This window comes from Ornithorhynchus anatinus, chromosome X3 (genome assembly GCF_004115215.2).
Source record: "Ornithorhynchus anatinus isolate Pmale09 chromosome X3, mOrnAna1.pri.v4, whole genome shotgun sequence".
In the NCBI taxonomy this organism is placed as follows: domain Eukaryota; kingdom Metazoa; phylum Chordata; class Mammalia; order Monotremata; family Ornithorhynchidae; genus Ornithorhynchus; species Ornithorhynchus anatinus.
In genome coordinates, this window is record NC_041751.1 from 23722666 (window position 1) to 23750631 (window position 27966).

General features: G+C 46.6%; 1 long non-coding RNA gene across 1 annotated transcript; it reads left to right on the top strand.

The window, feature by feature from the left end:
- The first annotated feature begins 12073 nt into the window (after window positions 1–12073).
- Window positions 12074–25934, top strand: LOC114807645. The gene is made up of 4 exons (XR_003755702.1): window positions 12074–12303; window positions 14455–14533; window positions 25233–25577; window positions 25747–25934. It is a non-coding gene; the product is annotated as an uncharacterized LOC114807645 (long non-coding RNA).
- The last annotated feature ends 2032 nt before the right edge of the window (window positions 25935–27966 follow it).

Consider the following 27966-nt stretch of genomic DNA (forward strand, 5'->3'; position numbering starts at 1 on the left):
GGGGATGTGGTTGTGTCATTCGGGAGGCTCATACTAGATCTCTAAGGCTCCCTGAACCCCACTAAGCATACCTGTGGAAACAGATTCCTGCTTGGGCTTGGGTCAACCCTCAGGTTTTGAAATACCCAGACTTCAGTGACTAGCTACACTAGCACCAAACCACTTCCACTGGGGATTGGACTGGACTTGGACACATTCCACAAACCTCAAAAGTCAGTTATTCATGCAGAGTCAGGGAGAATTTGGTCGGTCTTCAAATTGGAGAATGCAGCCAGTAAGGCAACTTTCATTGATCTTTCAGTGGAACGGAGGGGACCGTGCATTCTCAGGCTCATAGTCGCCCCCAAATCCAGGGGTTCCGCTATGGCATGTGGTTCTGCCATCCTATGAAACTACGGTCCGTCCGTACCTGGAATGTGGAATGCAGTTCTGGTCGATGCCATCTTAGGGAAGGCCTCCTAGCATTGGAGAAGGTGTAGTGAAACGTAACCATTATAAGGACTATTGCTATTTATCAAGTGTTTATAATGTGCCAAACATTGCTAAACCCCCGTTTGGTCGGGAAAAGTGTAGGGGGGCAGCGGGTATGATGGCAAATGAGGGAAGAGAACTAAGGTTGCTGTGTGGAAGAGAGGGCATATGAAAACAAACCTGAAGTTACCCAAGTCAGCCTGGTGCCTGAATTTCTGCCAACAACGCTCTGCATTGTAGGTATGTGAGCCAAGAAAGTGTACAGCAAGAGGGGATTCAGGGCTAGGCGTCGGTGATGTGAGACTAAGACCAGGTCAGAGGGAGAGGGAGTTGAGTTCAGTTGAGAGGGAGGATTTGAGGGCCTGGATTCATATATAAGGGCATAATAACAATAATGGTTAAGCACTTAGTACGTGCCAAGCACTGTTCTAAGCACTGGGGTAGTTACAAGGTAATCAGGTTGTCCCACGTGGGGCTCACAGTCTTAATCCCCAATTTTAATAATAATTATTGTATTTGTTAAGCGCTTATTATGTGCCAAGCACTGTTCTAAGCACTGGGGAAGATACAGGGTAATCTGGTTGTCCCACGTGGGGCTAAAGCTTTTAATCCCCATTTTACAGTTGAGGTAACTGAGGCATAGAGAAGTTAAGTGACCTGCCCAAGGTCACAGAGCAGAAAAGTGGCGGAGCGGGATTAGAACCCATGACCTCTGACTCCCAAGCCCGTGCCGTTTCCACTAAGTCACGCAGGCCTGGGCTAAGCGGAAGAGAGTGGAGGTCTAGAGATTGGAAGTCTCTATGGAGGAAGAAAACCGGAGTCAAGGGGAATATGGGAGAAAAGGCAGAGAGCAGGCTGCAACCAATGAAAAACGGGCCTTCGATTGCATGTCTTTGATATAGCCTGAAAGTAAAGAATATTATGGGGGAGCATCTGTAACCATTCATTTATTCAATCAATCATAATTATTGAGCACTTACTCTGTGCAAAACACTGTACTGAGTGCTTGGGAAAGTACAATACAGCAATAAAGAGAGACAATCCCTGCCCACAACTAGCTCACAGTCTGGGGCGGGGGGGAGACAGACATCAGTATAAGTAAACAGACATCAATATAAATAAATAAAATTACAGATACATACAGGGTAGATATCAAAACTGTAAGCTCGTTGTGAGCAGGGAGTATGTCTACCAACTCTGTTACATTGTACTCTTCCAAGCACTTAGTACAGTGTTCTGCACAAAGTAAGTGCTCAATGAACATGATTGATGGATTGACTGATCGATTGAAGGGCAAATATCACACAGTGCTTCCCAGCATCCTGCTGCCAACTCAGAATACTGGGCTAGATGGACCATTAGCCTGGCCTAGTAATGGCAGTGTCTGTGTTCTTGCAGGTTGAGTGAATAGTCAGAGCCATTCCAAAGGGCTACAGCCTTTTTAAGAAGTCAGTTATGTTGCCCTAACCACTTGTAAACTATTGAAAAATCGGTTGGGGTTCAGGAAAGCCAGAACCTGAATTTGACTCTGAATGTTGAGTTGAATCTGGGTTTGGCAGGGGGGAGGGGTCAGGCCAGAACCGATGGATTCCTCCCAAATCTGGCCCTTGCAGAGCTCCACATGGAAATCTCAGAGCAACTCTAAGTACTGGATGGCTCTGAAAACTCAGGTTTTCATGTGCGGAGCTTGAGCCACAAGTGCAAGTTATAAACCTGGAGCTTTAAAGCCTCCTTCCCTCTCCCAACTGCCACATTCATGAGGTTGTAAATCTTTCCTTGGGGCCTTGGACTGGGTTAATCTGCCACTCGGAGTGGGCCAGATTCTGTTGCGGGCAGCGTCTGACAAGTCACTATCGTGTCATGAGGACATAGGCTCACTCCAGGAGGGGGTGATTCGGAACTCCACTTCCATGCCACTTCCCCTGCAGAGTCTTGACTGCTCTTGCTTGGGCAGGTCTTCCTGCCAGGAAACAGTGTTGCCCTCTGCCTCTTCTCTCAGCTGTTTGGACGGTGGTAGCCGTGCCCCCCGTTGGTAGTCCACGACCAGGCCAGGATAGCCTGTGGAGGCAACAGGTGGACGGGAGCAGGGAGGTGACCTTCAAGGAGTAGTTGTAGTCTCCTTGGCCCACATGGGGGTCTGGCTTGGCAGTAGGCCGGCCCACCCCCTCTCCCCGTGGCCCTGCCACTATTATTTGGAGCGCCGTTCAAGAGTGAGGGTAACCTTGGGGAGGCTCTCTAGCTGCCATGGAACTCTCTGGAATGTCACCTCTCGTTACTGGGCTGCCATTTTTGCTGTCCCACATGGAGACATGAGTGTCCCTGAATGTGAGAGGATCCTTTTCTCTCAAGGCCTCCGCAGTGGCGTCTCAGCCCTCCCCAGTGGACATTTCTTCATTTCATGAGGGTGCAGGAATTGTGTGTTGGTTCTGTCAGTCAGTGTGCTCTGCCTAGACCCTGAAGGGAGGGTGTTGGTGCAATATCTTTCTCGTGGGACTCGTCAAGTAATTACGCTGCTGATACTGCTAATTCTTTCCTGTTCCCAGTTGTGTAAAGCCAAGAGCAGGGCCTTTGGCAGGGTGGGGAGGCCCTCGTCTTCATTTTGGAATGAGATTGTGGGAGTTTCAATTGCAAAATATGCTTTTCATTTGGGAGCTGCCACCTACCCCTGAAATACTTTATGGTCTTGTTAGCTGAGTCTCAGGGACAAAACAAGAGGTGCAGGTTGTGAAAGAGTTGCCCGGGCCGGAGACAAAATGTGTGACTCTTCCGCTTGGTCCGGTCGGAAAAAGGATGGAATCTGCTGTAACACATGGGGAGGAAGAGATGCCGGGCGAGGATGGTAAGACACATGCTGTGTCATTTTACCTTGGGGCTCAAGCATGACCACACGTTGAGCATCCCAGGCAGCCTATCCTGTTGGTGAAGACCTCCAGAGAAAACCTCCTTCCTTTCTTCATTCTAAGAATTGAATCAACTTGGCGGGTATCTAAACTATTCTTCCTCGTATCTGAGCTAAATCCCTGATTCTGAGGCTTAAGCTCATTTAATCCTCCTCATCACCATCTTCGGTATTAAGTACCCAGTGAGTGTGTAGCCCTGTACTAAGTGTCTGGGAGAGTTTAACAGAGGCAAGACACACACACTGACCTCTAGGACCTGACAATTTAATGGAGTGGACAGGCAGATGAAAATGATTGGCAAGTAGTCCAGCATCACAGGATGAAAATAGCTGAAGCAGTAGCATGGTGTAGTGGATACAGCACGAGCCCAAAAGCCAGAAGGTCGTGTCTGCTGTGTGACCTCAGGTGAGTCAATTCACTTCTCTGGGCCTCAGTTACTTCATCTGTAAAATGGGGTTTGAGACCAGGAGCCCCATGTGGGACCGGGACTGTGTCCAACCCATTTGCCTGTGTCCACCCCAGCACTTAGTACACTGTCTGGTAAACAGTAAGGACTTAACAAATACCACAATTATTACTGAATATACAAACGTACCTATTTGAGCAAAGTATGCACAGGAACATCCAGTGCCGAGGATAGGAATAGAATATGTACAGTCTAAGGGTGGTGTTGGCTGAGTGTGACTGCAGGCGCTGTCGAGAATTAATTAGGGAAGGCTTCCCAGAGGAGGTGGAATTTTAGGAGGACTTTGAAGATGGGGAAAACTGAGGTCTGGCAGAGTCTGGGGGGACAGGGAACTCCAGTGTGGGGGAACAGTGAGCCAGAGGTTGGAGTTGGCCAGATCGAGAGAAAAGTACAGTTAGAAGGTGAGTTTGGGAGGAGAGAAGTGTGTGATCTGGGGGGTAGTGGGTAGAGAGATCTGAGAGTTAAGATGGAGAATGCTGGTAGAAAGCTTTGAAATCAATGGTGTAGACTTTCTGGTTGATTCAGAAGGAGATGGGTAGCCACTGGAGAAACAGCATGGCCTAATGGATAGAGCACAGGCCTGGGAGTCTGAGGACCTGGGTTCTAATCCAGACTCTGCCACTAGCCTCCCGCTGGGTGACCAAGTCACTTAACTTCTCTATGCCTCTGTTTACTCAACTGTAAAATGGGGATTCAATTCCTGTTCTCCCTATGACTTTGACTGTGAGCCCCTTATGGGACAGGGACTGTGTCCAACCTGGCTATCTTGTATCTATCCCCGTGTTTCATACGGTCCATGGAATGTGGTAAGTGCTTATCAAATGCCACAAATGATTAATTAATTGGAGGTGTTTGAGGAGTGGGGAGGTGTATGCTGAGTAACGCCTCAGGAAGACTATTCATGCAGCAGTTTATAGTATGGACTGAAGCAGGAAGACTTGTGAAGAGAGGAATTCAATAATCTATCATTGATATGAGAAGATCTTGTAACAGGGTGGTAGTTACTTGGGTAAGAGGAAGGGGCAGATATGGGAAATGTTGTGTAGGAAAAATCGGCAAGATTTAGCAATTGATTGAATATGGGGCTGAAAGACGATGAGGAGTGGGGGATGATGCCATGGTAACAGGCTTCTGGGATAGTTAGGGAGGACTCTTTGACAGTGATGGGAAAGTTAGGAAGAGGAGAAGTGAGTTGAAGAGGGAAGATGAAGAACTTCAGTACTGGACATATTGAGTTTGAGGTGCCGGTGGGACACCCAAAAAGAAAAGTCCTGGAGGAAAGAGGAAATAAAGGACTATAGATTTGGTGAGAAGTCAGGGTTGAAGAGATAGATTTGGGTCATTCTTACAGAGATGGTAGCTAAAGCCATGTTAACAGATTCATTCATTCAATAGTATTTATTGAGCGCTTACTATGTGCAGAGCACTGTACTAAGCACTTGGAATGAACAAGTCAGCAACAGATAGAGACGGTCCCTGCCGTTCGACGGGCTTATGGTCTAATCGGGGGAGACGGACAGACGAGAACGATGGCAATAAATAGAGTCGAGGGGAAGAGCATCTCGTAAAAACAATGGCGACTAAATAGAATCGAGGCGATGTACATTTCATTAACAAAATAAATAGGGTAATGAAAATATATACAGTTGAGTGGACGAGTACAGTGCTGAGAGGGTGGGAAGGGAGAGGGGGAGGAGCGGAGGGAGATGGGGGAAGAAGAGGGTTAAGCTGCGGAGAGGTGAAGGGGGGGTGATAGAGGGAGTAGAGGGAGAAGGGGAGCTCAGTCTGGGAAGGCCTCTTGGAGGAGGTGAGTTTTAAGTAGGGTTTTGAAGAGGGGAAGAGAATTAGTTTGGCGGAGGTGAGGAGGGAGGGCGTTTCGGGACTGCGGGAGGACGTGGCCCAGGGGTCGACGGCAGGATTATCGACGGCGGGATAGGCGAGACCGAGGGACGGTGAGGAGGTGGGCGGCGGAGGAGCGGAGCGTGCGGGGTGGGCGGTAGAAAGAGAGAAGGGAGGAGAGGTAGGAAGGGGCAAGGTGATGTAGATCCTCGAAGCCTAGAGTGAGGAGTTTTTGTTTGGAGCGGAGGTTGATAGGCAACCACTGGAGGTGTTTAAGAAGGGGAGTGACATGCCCAGATCGTTTCTGCAGGAAGATGAGCCTGCAGGGAACAGATGAGTTCCCTGAAGTAGAGCAGGAAAAACAGAATAGGGGACCCAGTTGGGTGATGAGAGGCAGATAAGGAGCCAGCAGCAAATAAGCCTGAGAGGTAGGAGAAAATCCCATTGATTACCGTGACGGTGAAATCTGTTAGATTTAAGGAGGAACGAACGGCCGCAGAGTCGAAGTCAGCGAAGAGGTCAAGGAGGCTTAGAATAGATTAAGACTCATCTGACTTCCCTCTAGAATTTAAACTCCTGGAGGTCAGGGAATGTGTCTATCAACTCTGTTATATTGTACTCTTCCGAGCGCCTAATAGTATAGTACACTGCACACAGTAAGCGCTCAATAAATACTACTGATTGATTGACTTGGTTATGAGAATGTTATCAATAATCTTGGAGAGTTGGAATCCTCTTGCTCTTCGCTAAATAGAGATCGTGGCATTTTTGTCCCAACCTTTTCGGGGTATGCTATTTTGATGTCCCTACTCACCCTTCTATAGAGGTTGATATCTTCACAAGCTCCTCCACTTTTAAAGAAAACTGGTCCGGGGCCAAACTACCAGGCCCACCCTACCGGCAATTGCCAAAATAGCCCTCGGCCTCCTACCCCACCAGGCAGCCGAACTACTAAGCCGGTAAGCCACGCCTCCTCATCCTCTCTTCCTCTCATCCTGGGGTCTCAGTCCCAAGCTGTGGTGGTTACTGTGGCTGCAGCTGGGACTGTTGGACTCTGCATCGCGAGGAGCCCAATAGCCAGTTGCATTTAAATTTTATTTTGTGCATTTGTCCTCGTCATCGTCTTTCATATTGTTTCATCTCTGTGTGTCCCCCTTCATTCTTAGACTGAGGACTAGGGACTGTGCCTAGTTCTCAGCAGAGTATTTTTTCCCAGCACTTTGTACACGGTAAGCAGTTTTAAATACCATTCTTACTGAAAATGTTAACTACGGTATTTGTCAAGCACGTACTATGTGCCAAGGACTGTTCTAAACACTGGGGTAAATATAAGATTAGCAGGTTGGACACAGTTCCTGTCCCACATGGGGCTCACAGTCTAGGTAGGAAGGAGTAGGATTTAATCCCTATTTTATAGTTGAGGAAACTGAGAACCAGAGAAGTGAAGTAACTTGCCCAAGGTCCCACAGAAGACAAGTGGCAGAGCCGGGATTAGAACCCAGGTCCTCTGACTCCCAGGCTGCTTCTGCTACTTCTACTGTGAAGGCAAATCCCTTTCCATTCACCGCTGAATGTCCAGAGCTGACTGCAGGCTCACGGAAGAAGGAGCCCCACTGAACAGGGATGCCCAGGATGCCCACACATGAAGCCAGCAGGAGCACTTTTGATTACATTTTGATCAATTTTCCTCCTCCATCCTTAATTGTGCATTTAACATGCACTTTGAAAATGAACAATTAGGGATGGATGAGGAAAACGGGAAAGTCAGAGCTAATCAGAATGATTTTTGGAAAGGTAATTGAGAGGTATCATGCAACTGAGTAACATTGGCTTCTGAAGGTAATTTGATATACTTGCTTCAGCCTCTGGAGGGAAACTGCAAAAAGGCCTCTGACTAGCTATGTCAGAACAGGCATTTTATTTCTAAAGGATCACCAAAGGCTCTCAGGTCTCAGGGGCAGGTTTTAGCTTGGAGGTCTTGAGAGCAAGGCTGGGACTGGTAGACATTCCCCTACACTGACCCATAGCGGGGTCAGGAAATGGGACGGGGTGGAGAACAGGCATGGAACCGTTCTCTCTTTCCTGCCCTGGCTAGGTTCTCCCTAGCTCCTTCACCAAGCCCCATTTCCCTCTCACGTCTCCGCTTTGCTCTGCCTGGACCCTTGTCCTTCTCCAGGAGCGGAGAAGGCCCTGAGTCTTCCCCAAGGCCGTACACCTAGCACCCTGCCAGCACCAACTGCTCTCTCTCCCTTCCCTCTCACTGTGGCACCTGCTTTGGATGCTTTAGAGCATAATTGTTACTGGAACAAAATCAATCACATTTATTGAGCGCTTACTGCGTGCAGAGCACTGTACTAAGGACTTGGGAAAGTACAATACAACAAAATTGTAGACTCGATCCCTGCCCACAAGGAGCTTAGCCTCTACAGGGGAGACAGACATTAAAATAAATTGCAGAGCAGGGAAACGGGGTGAGTAGCAAAGTGCTTAAGGAATACACAGCCAAGGGCAAAATTGATACAGAGAATAAGGTGGATAGGGAAAGTAAAGGGCTAAGCTTGGGAAGGCCTCTTGGAGGAGATGTGATTTTAGGGGAGTTTTGAAGGAGGAGAGAGTGGTGGACTGTTGGAAATGAAGCGGGAGGTAGTTACAAGCCCCAGGCAGAATGTAGGCAAGAGGTTGGTGGCGGAATATATGAAACAGAGGTACAGGTAATAGGTTGGCATTAGAGTAGCGAAGTGTTCGGGCTGGGTTGTAGTAGGAAATCTGCAAGGTGAGGTAGGAGGGAGAGAGCTGATTGAGTGCTTTAAAGCTGATTGTGAGGAGTTTCTGTTTGATAAAGAGGTGGATGGGCAACCATTAGAGGTTTTTGAGGCATGGGAAGATATGGAGAGATATGCAGAGAAGCAGCGTGGCTCAGTGGAAGGAGCACGGGCTTGGGAGTCAGAGGTCATGGGTTCGAATCCCCGCTCTGCCACTTGTCAGCTGTGTGACTGTGGGCAAGTCACTTAACTTCTCTGTGCCTCAGTTATCTCCTCTGTAAAATGGGGATTAAGACTGTGAGGCTCACTTGGGACAACCTGATTACCCTGTATCTACCCCAGTGCTTAGAACAGTGCTCTGCACATAGTAAGTGCTTAACAAATACCAACATTATTATTATTATTATTATAATATGGACTGAAAAGTTTTTCAGAAAAATGAACTGAGCAGCAGGGTGAAGTATGGACCGGAGAGAGGAGAGACAGGAAACAAGGAGGTCAGCTAGGAAGTGATTCAGTAGTCAAGACAGTAAATGATGAATGTTTGGATCAGCATACTAGAAGTTAGGATGGAGAAGAAAGAGTGGATTTTAGCAATATTGTGAAGGTAGATGACAGGATTTGGTGACAGTTTGAATATGTGGGTTGAACGAGAGAGATGAGTCAAGGACTATGCCAATATTACGGGCTCATGAGACAGGGAGGATGCTGGTGTTGTCTACAGTGATAGGAGAGTCAGGGAAGGGACAAGGTTTGGGAGGGAAGATGAATCCCAGGGAAGGCGGGGGGGATGGGATGGGGTGGGGACTACCTGGGCCATGAGCTTATCAATCAACCAGTGGAACTGGGCCAATGTAATGCCAATATGCCCTTTGAGAGAGTACAGTAGAGTTGGTAGATATCTTTACCTTCAAGGAGCTTAAAGTCTATGGATAGAATCAATCTATTAATTAATAGTATTTATTGAACGTTTACAGGTTCAGAGCATTGTAATAAGGCTTGGGAGAGTACAGTGCAGTAGAGTTGGTAGACACGATCCCTGCCTACAAGAAGCTTATAGTCTAGAGTGAGAGACAGACATTAAAATAAATTAGAGTTAGGGAAAGTGGCAGATTACAAGGATATGTACATCAGTGCTGTGGTTCTGGAAGTGGGGTGATTATCAAAATGCTTAAGGGATACAAATCCAAGTGCATGGAGAATCGAATGAAATTCCAGGGAAGGAGACCCTCCCAAGCTACAGATACACGAGCCATCGGCATGTTGGCTGCCTGCCCAGAATGATTCTTCATGGGCTTCAAGAAGGATTATTGTCATTTTGAACTACCACTTATCTGGTGAAGTCCTTCAAGATAAGCGGAGAACTGTTGCAGGGAGGGGTCGCTGCCCTATGGGACCTCACAGCAGGACCTTAGGGGGATTCCCTATTTCCTTATAGGGTCTCCGGCTGGTCCACCTGGTGGCACGGGGCTGCCCCTGCTCAGGGCCTTGAGGGGGGCCCCAGGATCTCCCTGGACATCCTTATCTCCTCCGTGACATGACCCCTACCTCACTCCACTGAGGAGCTGGGACTCAGTGTTGTGAGGCTCACAGGGAAGGATACTTATTTTGATTTTCATAACCATTATCTCTGTCTCTCTTGATTTCACTGTGTCAAAAGATTGACAGATTCTCCAATCTCCATCTGCAGGAACCAATCACAGGATGTGGCTCATGAGTGTGTTGTAAATCAACCCCTTCAACTAGGTGGAGGACAATCAGATATGGGCGTCCAGGAATGGTGACATTCCAAACAAACGTACCTTAGGTAATGTGTACCTGTATTGTGTACCCTCTGCATGCAGTGGGGCTGAGACAAGGGCGTAGCTGTTCGTAGAGTAATTTAAGGTATGGGGTGGGTGGGCAGGCAATTGTACCACCTCCTCTTTTTCTGTGGCCACTGCAGTTTCCTGACTTTCTGCCAACATCCATTCTCCTAGGTTCTGCTTCTAGCCACGGTAGCAACCTCCTCTTTGCCCCTGCCCTCTTAAACATTAAGCACAATGCTCTGCGCACTGTAAATGCTCAATAAATTCCACTGATTGATTGAACGCTGCTACTAGTTTAGGTTGGGTGGCTGAGGGGGACCTGGATCCAAATAGCCAATTCCACACTCTGAGTCACAACTTGCCCTGTTGTTGATGTTTCCAGGGAGCCTTGTAAGCCAAGCTTAGGGAATAGCCTGTATATTTTATTTTTTTTTGCAAGGGGCCATTTCCCTGCTTTTTTTTCTAATTGTATTTGTTAAGTGCTTACTATGTACTAGGAACTGTGCTAAGAACTGAAATAGATCAAACTTATTGAGTACTTAATGTGTGCAGAGCACTGTACTGAGTACTTGGGAGAGTACTATAATATATAGTATATGTATATAATATTTATTATGTCTCTATAGACAGTATGGATACAAGCTAATCAGGTTGGACACAGTTCATGTCCACAGTGGGGTCTCAATCTTAATCTTCATTTTACAGATGAGGTAACTGAAGCCCAGAGAAGTCAAGTGATTTGCCCAAGGTCATAGAGCAGACAGTGGACAAAACTATGATTAGAACACAGGTCCTTCTGACTCCCAGGCTCCCACATTTCTTTCCCCAGCTCAGAATCCATGTTGGACTTTAGCCAGTATGGTAACTGGGCTAGGTGTTAAGGTTAAAGTTAATGGTAAGCTTGGGCTTGTGTGAAGGTTAAATGGAATCTGGGTTATGTGATGGAGCTGGAGTTCAGGGCTGAGGTAGGGACCAGGGGTCACCTTTTGTCATTTGCCTCCTGAAGAAAGAAGCAATGGAAACATCTTTGCTCAACACCCGTAAGACTAACTTCCAGACTTGGAAGGGTGAGTTGTTTTTGCAGCAGTTCTTTCCTTCCTCCTCCTCCTCTCCCCCCTGACTCAGGAGGAGCCAACTTTATCTTTAATCTCTATCCAGCCAGGTTGCCCTCACAGTTTTGTAAATGGATCAGAGTTGGTGTCGATGACAATTTCCTTCCCACCTGCTCAGGATACTTAAAGCCCACTCAAAAGCCATTAATCAAGGGACTGGGCTTTTGGTATAGTGGGGCTCTCCCAAGGGCTGAAACCATCTGAGCATGACCAAGGATAGCCTGTCTTACTGTTCCTGTGTCTGCTCTGGGTTTGGTTTTGAGGTCTGCTGAACTCAGCCCACCAAACCCCAACATCTGTTCAAGAGGTAAGAATGGTGCTGCTCTGTCCTGAGGCAAAGAAATGTGATTTCACCATCAATTCTCCTTAACGATCTTGCCAGCGCAGTCCTCCTGACCAGAGAACTTAGTAGTGGTGAGAGCCAAGGCAGAGTTTGGTTTGAAGAATGACCTCAGACCTGGAAGGTAGCTGAAAAACACAAGCCATTCATTTGTTGACTTCTAATCCAAGCAGAAGAGACTTGGAAATGAGAGTTACCTCAGGTCAATCTCCATGCCTCAGTTTCTTCATCTGTAAATGGTATTAATACCACCCACCGCATGGGGATATTTGGGGGTTGGGTGGGTTGATGTTTGTAGATGCTTTTAAGCTTCTTGGATGATGATGATGATGATATTAATAACAATAATACCATGAATTTGTATTGCATTTTAATTTTTCTGAAGTGCTTCCATCTCATTTTATCTTTACAACCTCTTTGTGAGGTGTGGCTCATACTGTTTATTATCTCTAGTTTATAGACAAGGAAGCTAAGGACATGGAGGGGTTAAGAAACCTGCTTCAGGTCATTCAGCAGGTCATTGGCAGAGGTGGGATGAGAAGACAGATTCCGTGCTGTTCCCTTAGACCATGCTGCCTCAGCACAAGGACCCTGACCTCACTCAGGTAACTAGTTGAAATGTCTAAGTCGGTTATGCTCAGTCACACTTCCTCCTCAGGCTATGGTTGAGGCAAGTGCCGATGGATGAGGAAAGGGAGAGCTGAAACACCAGGGCCACAAACCCCTGGCCAATTCCAAAGGCCCCAAAGAGCATAATGGAGAGGCGAGGAAATAGAGGAGAAGCTCTGAGAGTTCTTCACCCCTACCCTACAGTGCTCACGGTGGGTTCAGGGGGTGGATTCCACTGAGGATAAAAGCACAGGAATCGCTGTATAGGTTCAGTTCAGCAAGAGATGAGTTAAGTCATTTCACGAGTGCTTAAGCTTAACAAAACCATCATTTTTAAGGTTTCGTGTTGGCAAATATCTCCAAAGAATAAAGTTAAAGATGATTCTGAGTTAAGATCCCATAACCACCACTATTTTAAAATAGAAGCCTCTGATATTTATAAACATATCCTCCTTTGCTGAACTAAATTCCATGACTAAAAAGTCAGGTCTTTCTGGGGAGATTCCTGTCTAAAGAAAATTTCAGGGTCACTGAAATTTTGAAAGCATCAGTCCATGTGGAGGTAAAATCAATTAATGACATTTGCTGCTTCCTTCCTGAGTTCAGAGCACTGTACTAAGTAGTTGGGAGAATACAAAACAGTGGAGTTGATAGGCATGATCTCTGCCCACAAGGAGTTTATAGACTTGAAATAAGTCCTTCACCCCTAGTGACCGTCATGAGTACACAGCTGACCCTTTCTATCCTGAAACAAGGCATGACATCTGGGACTGAATAGGCAATAGGCCTGGCAGTGCAGGTATTCAGTCACAAGTCCTGGGATGATGAAGAAAGAAGCACGATCTGAACAGTAGCCTGCAAAAGAGATTGGCAGGCCTTCAACCTTTGAGATGAGAAGCCACCGAGACACAAGCTCAGATCCTCTTCGTTAGGAGCTGTTCCCTCAAAGCACAACATCCGTGGCTAGTGATGGCATTCAAGGATACCGGGCGCTGAGATGCATATGATATCCCATGTGTTATGCCAGGCACGGAGTATAACACGATGACATCGAATGTGCCATTTTGCAGAAGTATGCCAAGTTCAGCCAAACCTAGAATGTCTCTCCTGGGAAATGCCTGACATTCCCAACACACAACTGCTTTGTTTTCCCTTCCCAGATCCCTTAGAACACAGGCACTGCTTTCGAGCCATAGCATTTGGTAGAAGGTGTCAAGGGGAAGGGAGGCTAATGGAAAGAAAACAGGCCTGGGAGTCAAAGGAGCTGCATGCTAATCTCAGCTCAACCATTTGCCCGCTGTGTGACGACGGGCATATCACAACCTCTCTGTGCTTCAATTTCCTCATCTGGAAAGTGAGGATAAAATACCCGTTCTCCTTCCGGCATGACTTTGAGCCCCATGTGGGTCGGGATCTCTGTCTGACCTGATTATCTGCCCCACTGCAAAACTGCCTAGCAACAGACACCTGAGACCCTTCTGGGTCTTTATTTTCTGAAAATAGCAAGGAAGGAGAATGGTGCTGGCTACCAATTTTGCTACACTCATTCTAACAATGAGTCGAGTTCTCATTGCTGAGCTAAGCAGTGCTGGCCAATCCCCTATGCCTTCATGTGACTTCTTATCACAGTGATGATGCAATTGTCAGAAGACTAAACAAGGCAGCAGGCCAGAATCTAATAGCCAAAACCACTCTGTAGCCTTCCATATGGACAAATAGTGCTTCTGAGCTCTAATCTACTCCCCTGAGCCACTTGATTGCCTGATTCCCAAGTGACAGTGCTGGGAATTTCAGGGTCTCCTTTTCAAAAAAAAAAAAAAATTGGTAAACAAGAAGAAAGGGGACATTAGGGAGAAGAGACTAAGAAAATTCTGAGGGAATGGGGTAAGGGAATTTGGGGGCAAGGTCAGAGGCCAAAAAAGCAGGAGGCAAAGTCAAAGCTGGCATTTCTTGTCCTCAAAACAGGATTGTGCTGGAGAAACTGGGATAGAGGCCATTCGGTGTCCAAATCCTACTATTCTTTTCCAACTAGCCAGGTGACGGTTGTGCGCAAAATAGTTAAGGAAAAAGCGGAGCCATTCTTTTTCCTTGGTGGGCTGGAATGTTCCCTGTTGATAGCCTTTGATGTTGCTCTTTTTGGTTTCTAGACACTGATCGGCCTTGTGCTCTTCACCAAGACTATAGATAAGAAATTTTTGGAGAAACTCAAGATCATTTTAAGACAAGGTAATGTAAACAATCTCTACAACACATTCGAAAATAAATTACATCACTGGTCATTTCCGGGTTGATTTCCCAAGTGAGCCCAAGTGAGGAGAGGATGGGAGGTCTTTTCTTAGAATCTGGACCTTTCCTGATTACTTGAAGGGTCATTGGGAACATCCACGTGGATAAGGAAGTCCCCATGGATCAGTGAACAGAGAAAAAAAGAAAGAATGTGAGAAGAGATCAAAATGTTACTAAAGTCAAAAGGAGGGCCTCTACAGCATTCTTTCTTTCTCCATCTCTACACTGATTCTTGAGGACTTCAATATCCACGTGGATCTCTCCAACGACCCTTCTGCTGTCTGCTTCCTCTCAGTCCCCAACTCCCTGCTCCACCCCACCTCACCCACTCACTAACTTGGACACACACACGATCTCATCATCTCTGGTCATTGGGTATCTCTACCCTCTCCAACTTGCTTCTCTCTCAAATAGCCCCTTCCTGCAACTGTCCTGTTGCTCCACGGGGACTTCTGATCTCTCGACCCTCTCGATTCATCCCAAGTCATCCCAAGTCAGAGAAGCAGTGTGGCTCAGTGGAAAGAGCACAGGCTTGGGAGTCAGAGGTCATGGGTTTGAATCCCAGCTCTGCCACTTGCCAGCTGTGTGACTGTGGGCAAGTCACTTCACTTCTCTGTGCCTCAGTGACCTCATGATGACCCTGTATCTACCCCAGCACTTAGAACAGTGCTCTGCACATAGTAAGCGCTTAACAAATACCAACATTATTATCATGCCCCATTTGGTCTCCATACCCCAACCTACCTTCTCTCAACCTGCAAATCCACGTCCTCAACTCCGCCTTCTCCTCTGAACTCAACTCCCTTCCAACCCTGTCCCTCCGTCGATACCACTGATTGATTGAGACCAGGTAGGTGACTACCGGATCCGGAAGCAGACACTCTTGACACACCAGTCAAAAGAGTTTTAACCATGAGACTGCCTCATTAGAAAATAATATTCAGTTATCAAAGCTCTTAGATTGTGAACCCTTCGAAGGACAGGTACCGTGAATAATTCCCACCTGGGTATTCTCTCCTAGAACATAGTACAGTGTTCTGCACACAGTGCTTAAATAAATAATATTACTATAGTGTAGTGCTTAAATACTATACTATAAATACTATTACTATACTCTACATTTAAAACTCCCAACTGTTGTCATAAAGGAAGTGCTTCTTACCTGATGCTGTGATGATTTCTTGTGGTATATAATGTGCTTAGTGTATTTCAATATGCAGTCATACCTGAAATACTATTTAACTTGTGTTTACCTGTAAACACCAACAGATTTCATCAGGAATTCTTATTATACAAGTAAATAGAGAAGCAGTATGGCTTAGAGGATAGAGCACGGGTCTGGGAGTCAGAAGGACCTGGGTTCTAATCCTGACTCCGCTACATGTCTGTTGTGTGACCTTGGGCAAGTCACATAACTTCTCTAGGCCTCAGTTACCTCATCTGTAAAATGGGGATTGAGAGTGAGCCCCATTTGGACAGGGACTGCGTCCAACCTGATTAACTTTATCTACCTCAGCACTTAGAACAGTGCTTGGCACAATGTAAGCACCTAACAAGTACCATAATTTTTTTAAATGGGGATTAAGACTGTGAACCCCATGTAGGACATGAAATGTGTCTTTCAATTAGCTTGTATAATAATGTTGGTATTTGTTAAGCGCTTACTATGTGCCGAGCACTGTTCTAAGCGCTGGGGTAGACATAGGGGAATCAGGTTGTCCCACGTGGGGCTCACAATCTTAATCCCCCCTTTTACAGATGAGGGAACTGAGGCCCAGAGAAGTTAAGTGACTTGCCCACAGTCACACAGCCGCCAAGTGGCAGAGCTGGGATTCGAACTTATGAGCCCTGACTCCAAAGCCCAGGCTCTTTCCACTGAGCCACGCTGCTTCTCTACTTCAGAGTTTAGTACAGTGTCTGGCACATAGTTAACACTTAACAAATACCATTAAAAAATCCAAGTGACTAGTGATTTTAGTAATGCAACAAAGAATAATTAAAATATGTATTTACATTTTTTGTGACTCTATGCATTCTGGAAAAAAAATCAGTTAGATAGGTAACTCTCTAGATATAGGGGTGCACGGAGATTAAATCCAGCCATTCACCATAGTGAATAGTGGCTTGGGAGTCAGAGGTCTTGGGTTCTAATCCCGGCTCCACCACTTATCAGCTGTGTGTCTTTGGGTAAGTCACTTAACTTCTCTATGCCTCAGTTTCCTCATCTGTAAAATGGGGATTAAGACTGTTAGTCCCACATGGGAAAACATGATTACCTTGTAACAACCCCAACGCTTAGAACAGACCTTCCCACATCGTAAGCGCTTAACAAATACCATCATCATCATTATTATTATTACCACTCTTCTCCAGAATAATAACAATACAATAACAAGGACTGTGCTAAGCAATGGGGTAGATTAAAAAAACATTCAGATCAGACACAGTTTCTGTCTCACATTAAGGCTCACAGTCTAACAGAGAGGGAGAACAGGCATTTAATCCTCATTCTGCTGATGAGGAATCTGAGGCACAGAGAAGTGAAGTGACTTGTCCAAGGTCACACAACAGGTAACTGGCAGATCCGGGTTAGAACCCAGGTCCTCTGACTCCCAGGCCCGTGCTCTTTTCAGCGGGCCTTGCTGTTGTTGCAAGGAGTTGGTGGCTGGGCATATGAAATAGAGGTTGGTAGAGAGAATAGGTTGGTGTTAGAGGAGTGAAGTGTGCAGGCTGGGTTATAGTAAGAAATCAGTGAGATAATGCAGGAGGGACAGCTCTGGCCTGGCTTGGCCTAACTTGGCCTGGGTTAGCCTGACTACTTTCCACTTCTTGGAATCAGAGTTGGGATGGAGGGGAGGGGATTCCCACATGCTCCCTTATCCCCAGGTCCAGCAGGGAGTGTTTCCCTTAAAAAACAACAACACTCAAAATGACCTGAAGATGATTCAAACCCATTTCCTGTTGGAATTCATAAATGTGTGCTCAAAATGATGTCTGTTTCTTGCAATTTCCTCCACTAGACTTTTCTTCCCCAGTGTGACCTACACATAATTTTGTTCTCTTTGGTGATGATATATCATTTAAAACATAGAAGTATTTGGAAAGCGAAATCCTTGGACAGATCAGGGTTTGACTTCATGTGGGTCAGACTTCTGCTTTTGCTGTCCCAAACCATGATCTGGAATTCAGGGTTGAAATGGGTGTGGAACTGGAGGAAACATATAAAAACTATAACAAGGCTCCATTTCTCAAGGTGTCTGGGTTTCCCTCAGAGGTCTTTTTGTCATCTGGGCTCTCTGTAAGATGTTGGAGAAAAAGCCCCTTGGGAGCATCTTCCTCTCTTGCTCAACAGGATGTACTTACTGTATTGACTCACATAATTGCTCTGCTTTTGGCAAACGTTTTGTTGCATTAAAACACAGGTGGGGCAATTTACAGGTCAAGTAAGAATTAAATCTAGCAATGGCGGGGGGTGGGGGAAAAGTAGAAGATGGAAATGAAGAGGAGGAAATCAAGGGGGAAGGAAAAGGAAGGTAAGAGGGCACTCGAGAGAGCTTCTCCTACTTCTATTTCACTCTCCCAAGGGCTCCTTCACTGAGTGAACTCCCTCCCCACTTTATCGTCTGTGTTTTTATGAGAAGCTTATGAGAAGCAGCATGGCCTAGTGGATAGAGCATGGACCTGGGAGCCAGAAGGTCATAGGTTCTAATTCCAGCTCCCCCCCACTGGTCTGCTGTGTGACCCTCAGCAAGTCACTTCACTTCTCCGTGCCTCAGTTCCCTCATCTGTAAAATGGGGATTAAGACTCTGAGCCCCATGTGTGTGAGCCCCACCTGGGACAATCTGATGACCTTGTATCTACCCCAGCGCTTAGGACCATGCTTAGCACATAGTAAGGGCTTAACAAATACCATTATTATTATTATTATTATCAATCAATCAATCAGTAGTATTTATTCAGTACTTACTGTGTTCAGAGATACGTACTAAGTGCTTGGGAAAGTACAATGCAGCAAAGTTGGTAGACGTGGTCAAAGAAAAATGATACTTAATAGGGGGAATAAAGCCCTGTACCTATGTATCTTAGGGGTGCTGGCTGTGAGGACTCTGATATATATATATGTACATACATGTATATGGCGGGGGGGCCTTAGCCAAATCCAGACCAGTTCTTCATGCTGATGCAGGACAGTGATCAATTATTCTTTTCCACTTGGTCACCAGACAAAACATCCAGAAAAGATAAAGAGGCCTAATCTGAGAATTCATTCATTCAATCATATATTGAGTGCTTACTGTGTACAGAGCACTGTACTAAGGACTTTGGAGAGTACAATATGACAATAAATAGACATATTGCCCGCCCACAAAGAGCTCACAGTCTAGAGGGGGAGACACACATTAGTGTACATAAATACATTAAAGATATATACATAAGTGTCTTGGGGTTGGGAGGGGGGATAAATGAAGGGAGCAAGTCAGGGTGATGCAGAAGGGAGTGGGAGAAGAGGAGAGGAGGGCTTAGTCAGGAAAGGCTTCTTGGAGGAGGTATGCCTTCAGTAAGGCTTTGAAGCAGAGGGAGAGCAATTGTCTGTCTGATATGGGGGGGAAGGGCATTCCAGGGAATCTGCTAGCTAAAGTTGTAGTCTGGATGCTAAGCCCAATTATATAATAATAATTGTAGTATTTGTTAAACACTTACTCAATGCAGAGCACTGCACTGAGATTTCAGGTAGATAATACGATATTTAGGTTGGATTCAGTCCCTGTCCCATGTGGGGCTCACAGTCTAAGGGGGAGAGAGAACAGGTATTTCACCCCCATTATACAGATGAGGATACTGATGCTCCTTGTCGGGTATAGTGTCTACCGATGCTATTATATTCGACTCTCCTCAGCCCTCGGTACAGTGCTCTGCACACAATAAGTGCTCAATAAATACCATTAATTGATTGACATGGGTTCTAATCCCGCCTCTGGCACTTGTCTGCTGTGCGACCATGGGCAAGCCACTTCCCTTCTCTGTGCCTCAGTTCCCTCATCTGTAAAATGGGTATGAAAACCGTGAGCCCCTTTTGGGACTACCTGCTTACCTTGTATCTACCCCAGCGCTTAGAACAGTGTTTGGCACATAGTAAGCGCTTAACAAATACCATCATTAATTAATAATTAATTAATTGAGGCACAGAGAAGGGAAGTCACCTGCCCAAGATCACAGAGCAATCGAGTGGCAGAGCCGGGATGAAAACCCATGTCCTCTGATTCCCAGGCCTGGGCTCTTTCCACTATGGGCAAAGATCACATCTACCAACTCTGCTGTATTGTATTTTCCCAAGTTCTCAGTACAGTGTTCTGCACACAGAAAGTGCTCAATAAATACCACCAATCGACTGACAGGACATGCCGTTCATTACATGATGCTGGGCAAATCATTGTCTTTGTTTTACGGATGGAGCAACCCACGTTCACCATCCACTCTCTGCCCAAGGATGTTGGGAAATGAATGAGATTCAGAATAAGAAGTGCTCTGAGGTCACCACAAGTAGGGATGCTATATAAATGCAAACTATGATTATCCCAAGCATCGATACCATCAATAACAAGCATCGATCACCCTGCCTACTCCTTGGCTCTCCCTGTAGGTGGGGCAGAAATCTCTCCCCATTCAGTTGGCCTAGTCACACAGTGAACAACAAACTCTTCAGGCTTTCGGGAGTTGGAGAATGTCACGTTCCATTTCCTGATCCACAGCCCAGTGTCGTTCATCAGCGGTGACACTCCCTAAACCTTGCCCTTCCTGCTCTGTAAGATCCTAGGAGCAATTCTTGGTCTTGATATGATCTAACTCAGGAAGGAGGTAGTCCTCTCCATCCCGCCTGTTAACGTCGGTCCAATAGCCTAATCCCCTTCAACACAAGCCGGCCTCTGGCTTGCGTTCTGTCGAACCTCCCCTTCTCCTGGAAACATTATCCAACCTCGGCTTCAGTGACACTGTCCTCCCCTGGTTCTCCTCCTATCTCTCTGGCTGCTCATTCTCAGTCTCTTTCACGGGCCCCTCCTCTGCCTCCCACCCCCTAACTGTGGGGGGGGGGGTCTCTCAAGATTCGGTTCTGGGTTCCCCTCTATTTTCCATCTACACCCGCTCCCTTGGAAAACTCATTCACTCACATGGTTTTAACTACCACCTCTATGTGGATGATTCCCTAATCTACATCTCCTGCCCTGATCTCTCTCCCTCTCTGCCGTCTTGCATTTCCTCCTGCCTTCAAGACATCACTACTTGGATGTCTCACTGTCACCTCAAAGTTAACGTGCCTATAACAGAACTCCTTATCTTCCCACCCAAACCCTGTCCTTCCTCGACTTTCCCATCACTGTGTATGGCACCACCATCCTTTCTGTCTCACAAGCCCATAACCTTGGCGTTATCCTTGACTCCTCTCTCTCATTCAACCCACATATTCAATCCATCACTAAATCCTGTCGGTTCAACCTTCACAACATCGCTAGAAGAGGCCCTTCCCTCTTCAACCTGCTACCTTGTTAATCCAAGCACTTATCCTATCCCACCTTGATTACTGTATCAACCTCCTTGCTGACCTGTCTCCTGTCTCTCCCCACTCCAGTCCATACTTCACTCTGCTGCTCGGATCATTTTTCTACAAAAACGGTCAGGCCAAGTTTCCCCGCTCGTCAAGAACCTCCAGTGGTTCCCCCTCCACCTCCGTATGAAGCAGAAACTCCTTACCGTCGACATTAAAGCACTCAAACATCTTGCCCCCTCCTACCTCATCTACCTACTCTACTGCTGCAAACCAGTCTGCACACTTTACTCCTCTAATGCCAACCTATTCACTGTACCTAGGCCTCGTCTATCTCGCCGCTGACCTCATGCCCATATCCTGTCTCTTGCCTGAAATGCCCTCCTTCTTCATATCTGACAGACAATTACTCTCTCAGACTTCAAAGTCTTATTGAAAGCATATCTCCTCCAAGAGGCCTTCCCTGACTAAGCCCTCCTCTCCTTTTCTCCCTCTCTCTTCTACGTTGCCTTGACTTGCCCCTTTTATTCATCTCTCCTCCCAGCCCCTCAACACTTATGTACAGATCTGTAATTATATTTATTTATATTAATGTCTGTGTCCCCTCTCGACTGTTAGCTCACTGTAGGTAGGGAATGTATCTGTTATATTGTCGTATTGTATGCTCCCAAGCTCTTAGTACAGTGTTTTGCACACAGTAAGCACTCAGTAAATAAAGGATGGAGAAGTGATTTGATAAGGTGCTAAGGAATGGGGTCAGATGCACAGGTGGAGGAGGTGAATTTTGAGAGGAGGTAGGAGATCTCCTCTGGAGATACTGTTCGGAAGATGGGAGAGTTGAAGAGTGGGCAGGAGCAGGGAGGGACTGAGGAGGGGCAGGGAGATTTTAGGGTGATCACGCCTGATAGTGTCAATTTTCTTAATAAAATAGGTGGCCAGGTCACTGGGGTCTAGGGATGGGGGAAGAGGGGGGACAGAGGACCTGAGGAGGGAGTTGAATATCTGGAACAACTGACAAGGGTGATGGGCATGGGTGTCAGTAAGGGTGGAGAAATAATTTTGCCAGGCATATCTTGCTGCAAGCCACACAGTCATTTTAAAAAGCTGTGGGTTCAGGCCAGGGCAGTGATGAAGGGAAAAGGGGGTGGGGAAGGAGACCGGGAGTGGGCAAAAAGGAAAGGAGGAAAGGATGGGGTGATTTATGCAAAACTCACCTACTCACCATTACTGTCACTTCAGCCTCAGTTGCTTCATCTGCCTTATCCACCTGGTGGCCCTGGCAACGACACAGAGCAGGAAAGACCAATTTAGCCAGGACCGTGTTTTGCACACAACAGTGATAGTGATTTCAGCACCAACGTGGACTTGCACAGACCAGTCGGTTGGAATTTCCACCGGCGTCTCTTCCTTGCAGTGGCCATGGTGGGAATCTCAGCAGTCCCAGCTAAATCGACCCATCCTGTCCCTTGTCTTCACTGGAGCCCCTAGGTGGAAGCCGTGTCTGAGATGGCAGAGGAGAACGCAACAATGGGGAGCGCTTACCCCTCTGATAAGCGAGGTGGGTCCGAAGTCAGAAGGTCACAGTAGGGGGTGAGGGCTGAATTTAAGGGGAGAGGAGTCATGGGTTACGTGACAAGTTAGAAGACTGCGATCAAAGAGCGGTCAGAGTTGTTGAGTTTCGGGAAGAGGCCTTGTTTCAAGATGATGTGCCCTAGTTTGTATCCATGCTGGTTGTGTGGCTGAGGTGGGGTGAAGCAAGAGGTCAGCTGACTTGAGAAGCGAAAGGAAGTGGATGGCTGGGGCATCAGAGGCATCACCAACATGGAGGTTGAAGTTCCCCAGAATCAGAGTCGGAGAAGGGAATGAGAGCGGGAAGGGGAGAACTGCATCGATTTCAGTAAGAAATGCAGAGGTGGGACCAGGAGGGTGATGATGGAGTCTCCTGTCAGAAATGACACCCTTGGTCCTGAGTCAACAGAGGAATTGATTCTACTATTAGAATGAAAATTAGAATGACTCGCACAGTGCCACTCACACACTCTTTCCTCCCAGCCAGGCATATTCCTGCTGGCAAAGTCAGTCAGTCAATTGTATTTATTGAGCGCGTACTGTGTGCAGAGCACTTTACTAAGCGCTTGGGAGAGTACAGTATAACAATAAACAGACACATTCCCTGCCCACAACGAGCTTAACAGTCTAGAGGGGGAGAATGCACTGAGCAACTAAGAAGAATAGGGGTAGGAGGTGGGGAAGAGTACTTTGAAAAATGCACATGTCCACATTAGCCACTTGGGTTAGAACTCAGGTCTCCTGAGTCCCAGAACAGTGCTCTTTTCACTAGACCAAGAGCCGAGTTAGGGCAGCAACTAGTAGCCGTAAAGGGTGGCAGAGGCAGATGACTCTGGAATCACAGGAAGAGAAGGAGAGAGAAGAAGGGGGAAAGATAGTGTGAATGTGACATTTAGAGGCAAGGGGCAGACCAACTCCTCCCCCGTTTCCCGTGGAGGAATGGGAGAAGGTAAAGCCCCCCCCTCAAGAAAGAATGAAGATAATGTCATAAGGCGAGAACCAAATCTTAGTCACCGTGAGGTGGAGGAGTGAGCAGGCCAGGAACAGGCTGAGGATGAATTGGAGGTTGTCCAAAGTGAAGCAGGGATTTCACAGACCATAGCTCAAGTGGAGTGGTGGAGGAATTGATTGATTGACCACACCTACTGTTAGGGGTCTTCTCTTGGGTAGATGTGGTGATCAGCTGCTGCATCTTTACAGCATTCTGAGAGTCTTTTAGGATGGGTTCCCTGAACTTTGCAACCCCTTGCTCCTTTATGGGAGAGGGAGCATGCAGCTTCAGTCTCCAAAGTTGGGGGTGGAAAGAGGGCTTTGCTGCTCCTCGAACCCTCTGATCCTTTTTGGGAGAGGCGGGGCATGCAGATTCAGGTGACACCCTAATTGTCTGAGCCTTGCTCACCCTAGATGAGGGAGGGGCTTGAAAAATTGTCCGAAACATTGCCGGCCTCACCCGAACTCGAAACTGGTTCATCGGAGGACCACACCTAGGGAATCTTTATCTTGTGGTGCAACAAATGTAAAACCAGTGGTTTATCTACCCCAGAAGCCCTATTGGAATGAGGAGCAACCAGCTACAAGTTACGACGTGAACAATAAATGAGTTCTTCACAGAGACACCATGGATATATAAAGTAGCCATCAAGACTTAGGGTACGCTAAGGAGCATCAACACTAATTTGATGTCTCAGGGACCCAGAGATGGAAAAACCTCTCGTGATAAAACAGAAAATGTTACAAGAGCTCCTTGCAGCTCCTTATGACTATAATAACACGGAGGTTTACAAAAGGTTTGATGGAATATATGGAGGAAAGGCCAGAGAGGAGGAGAACCAGGAGAGTACAGTGTCGGTGAAGTCAAGGTTAGACAGTGCTTCTAAAGGAGGGTGGTCCACGGTGTCGAAAGCAACTGAGACGTCGAGGAGGATTAAGATGGAGTAGAGGCCGTTGGATTTTGCAAGAAGAAAGTCATTGGTGACCTTAGACAGGGCGGTTTCTTTGGAGTGAAGGGGCCGGATTGGAGGGGGCCAAGGAGAGAGTTGGAGAAGATGAAGCGGAGGCAAGAGTGTAGACAACTCGATTGAGGATTTTGGAAAGGAATGGTAGGAGGGAGATGGTGCAATAACTTTTACAGATGAAGGAACTGTGGCACAGAGAAGTTAAGTATGTCCAAGATCACACAGCATGCAGATGGCATATGGCAGAATCGGGACCAGAACCCAGGTGTCCAGACTTTCAGTCCTCTGTTATTTCCACTACATCACACTGCTTCTTTTGTTGGAACGGAACGCGTCTCATACTTCTTTTCAACTTTCCCAAGTGCTTAGTAGCATGCTCTGCACTCAGGGGATATTCTAGGAATCTCCTCTCCCATTGTCATTCTCTAAACTCTGGTTTAATGTGGCCAAGATTCTGAGGGGGCCCAAGGCGAAATGGGTGGAACCTCCAGTGCTTAAAAGCCAAAAAGTCATGGGGACGAGGGAGAAACAGAAGGAGTTAATAGTGTCCACATATCACTGGCTTTCCTGCAGGTGGCTTAGTATGCTCTACGGCAGGGGCGGCCCAGCCTAATGAACTGAAGAGCTGCCATCCAAAAGCTTAATGGGGCTGAGAATCACAGAACAAGTGGAAGGTGGCTGTGCTCTGCACACAGTAAGCGCTCAATAAATACGATTGAATGAATGACTACAGGCCCTAAGGATTTATAATCCTAAGGAGTGAGGCCAAAGAACTGGAGAAAGGTGCAGACCAAAGCAGCCAGTGACCGAATGTGATACAGCAGACAAAGCTATGGCTGGGAACCAATGAACGGATCTCAGGGGCCAGCGCCTACGGAATCAGAAACCAACCAAGAAAAACAAAAGATCATGCAGATGGTGAGTTGCCAAGCTGAAAGAGGAACAGAAGAAGGTAGGGTTTTGTTCCAGATGTCCTCAGCTCTTCGGGGGGTGGCTGGGGAGGGCGCAGGGAGGGGACTAAAATTCAAACTCTGCCCCTTTTTAACCCCCCACCTACCCCTGCCAAACCCTCCTATTGTTCACTCAGGGCCAAAGAAGTGGCATGTCAGACTGTGAAGCCACTGACCTCTTCCCTTGCCAGGCACAGACAACCACCGGAATCCAGAAAAGGCCCACACACAAGAGATCCACCAATTCTGGAAGGTGAATATCATTGACCTGAACATGGCAGAGATGCCATGGGGAATGTCATGTGTCATTTTCCCCTTTGCGAAATAAAATGGGAAAAAAAATGAGAAAATGGAGGATTTCCTTGGTGTGTCTTTTCCCCCCGCAGGCAGCTGTTCTCACCAATCAGGGGTTTGGGGAGGAGATCCCGGGGTGGGACAGGGATTCAGACAGACCAGGGATTGCAGCCCACTGTGTTGCCAGGAGCTTTGGGAGGGAGGGATAGGAAGGAAAGTTTCAATTGGGATCCACTTTTCCTTTCTGGGAAAACTGACATACCCTGGGAAGAAAAAACATTAACTCTCACATCGGAAACACACAACATACTAGAGGGTCTCTGAAATCTTGTGAAGGGAAATAGCACCTAACTATTCCAATTTATTACTAACCTCAGCGTTTAGGTATATTTTAATTTGGCATCTCATTTATAAATACTACTATTCTATTTCATCTGGCTCTACTTAATCACCTCCAATTATCTCCTTCCACACCTATTATTTGTGAATAGCTTTTGTCTGTGTTTTGGGTTAAATTTTAAGCTTCCGCCATCATTTCTTCCACCATCATGGCATCCTGAATCCAGACAGATGGACACTGTTGGACGAATGTTCCCAAATTCTAGCCAAAGCATAGAGTGAGAATCCATGCTGTGGCAGAACTGGATTACCTGCAAGGGACAATACTGCTTATAGCCTGTCTTAAAGTTGAAAGACCAGATTGAGAAAAAGTGAAAGATAATGAGGCAAGAAATAAATGCATCAGGGAATGTAAAACGGAGCTGTTGCAAAGAGTTTGACCCACAAATCAGATGAATCCCATTTCTGTGGAAATGAGTTCATTACTGTTAATTTTTTTTCAAGCTTCTAGTTGATTCATGAAGTGCTTTTCCAATTTTTCTAAGTGCTTCATGAACCACTAAAAAACATTTAAGCAAAATATACGGTGTCGGTGATTACCAACTCTCTTCAATGCATCATGATTTACACCACCCACACCAGTGCTTCAAAAACTGCGTGGAATTTGTTCCTGCACCTGGATTGAGGGGAAGCTTAAGAATACTTGCCCTCATAGGTGAACAATGACAACATGATGTGGTGTCTGCGTTGTCCACTGTGTTTACTAAAGCCTTCATGACCACTATGGGCTAGTCTGTAGTCACAATAGTGATGATAGTATTATTTATCGAGTACCCTCTGGGTGCAACACACTGCACTAAGCACTTGGACATAATAAAACAAAGAAGAGACACATTCCTTGTCTATGAGAATCTTACACTCTTGTTGGGAAAACAGATATAAAATATTTATAGAGTTGTAAAGATAATCAATTGACTGTACAGTTGAACAAATATATGTAAAAAGGGCTGACTGATGGGTTTCTATGAGAAGCAGCACAGCCTAGTGAAAAGAGCCAGGCCTGGGAGGCAGAGGACCTGGGTTCTAATCCCAGCTTTGCCCCTTGCCTGTGCTATGGCCTAGGGAAAGTCATTTCCCTCAGTTTCCTCATCTGTAAAATGCCTTTCCTCTCTCCTATATAGTCCATGAGCCATCATGTAGGACAGGGACTGTTTCTTGTATCTACACTAGTGCTTAATCCAGGGCTTAACACATAGTAAGCATTTAATGACTACCACTAAGATTATTATATGACCAAGTGCTGGGAACTAATCAGGGGAGGCTTGCTAGAGAAGGTGGGATTTTAGAAGGGCTTTGAATGTGAGGAGAGTTGTGGCCCGTCTGACAGGGAGAGGGAGGGGGTTCTGAGCCAAGGGAACGGCATAAGCAAGGGGCCAGATATGGGAAGGTCGAGAACAAGATTAAAATACCATCTTGGGAGTAAGAAAGAGTGAGCTGGGGAATAGCAGTTGAAGAGAACAGATAGGTAAGGTGGGGAGGCTTGGTGGTGAGCCGGGAAGCCAATTATGAGGAGGTTTTGTTTGCTGCAGAGAAACACAGGAAGCTAACCGAGAGTTTTGAGGAGAGGAGAGACGTGGGCTAAGTGATGATCTGGGAAGCAGTGGGTAGTAGAGATTGGAGGGGGGTGAGGCTGGAGGCAGAGAGAACAGCAAGGAGACTGATGC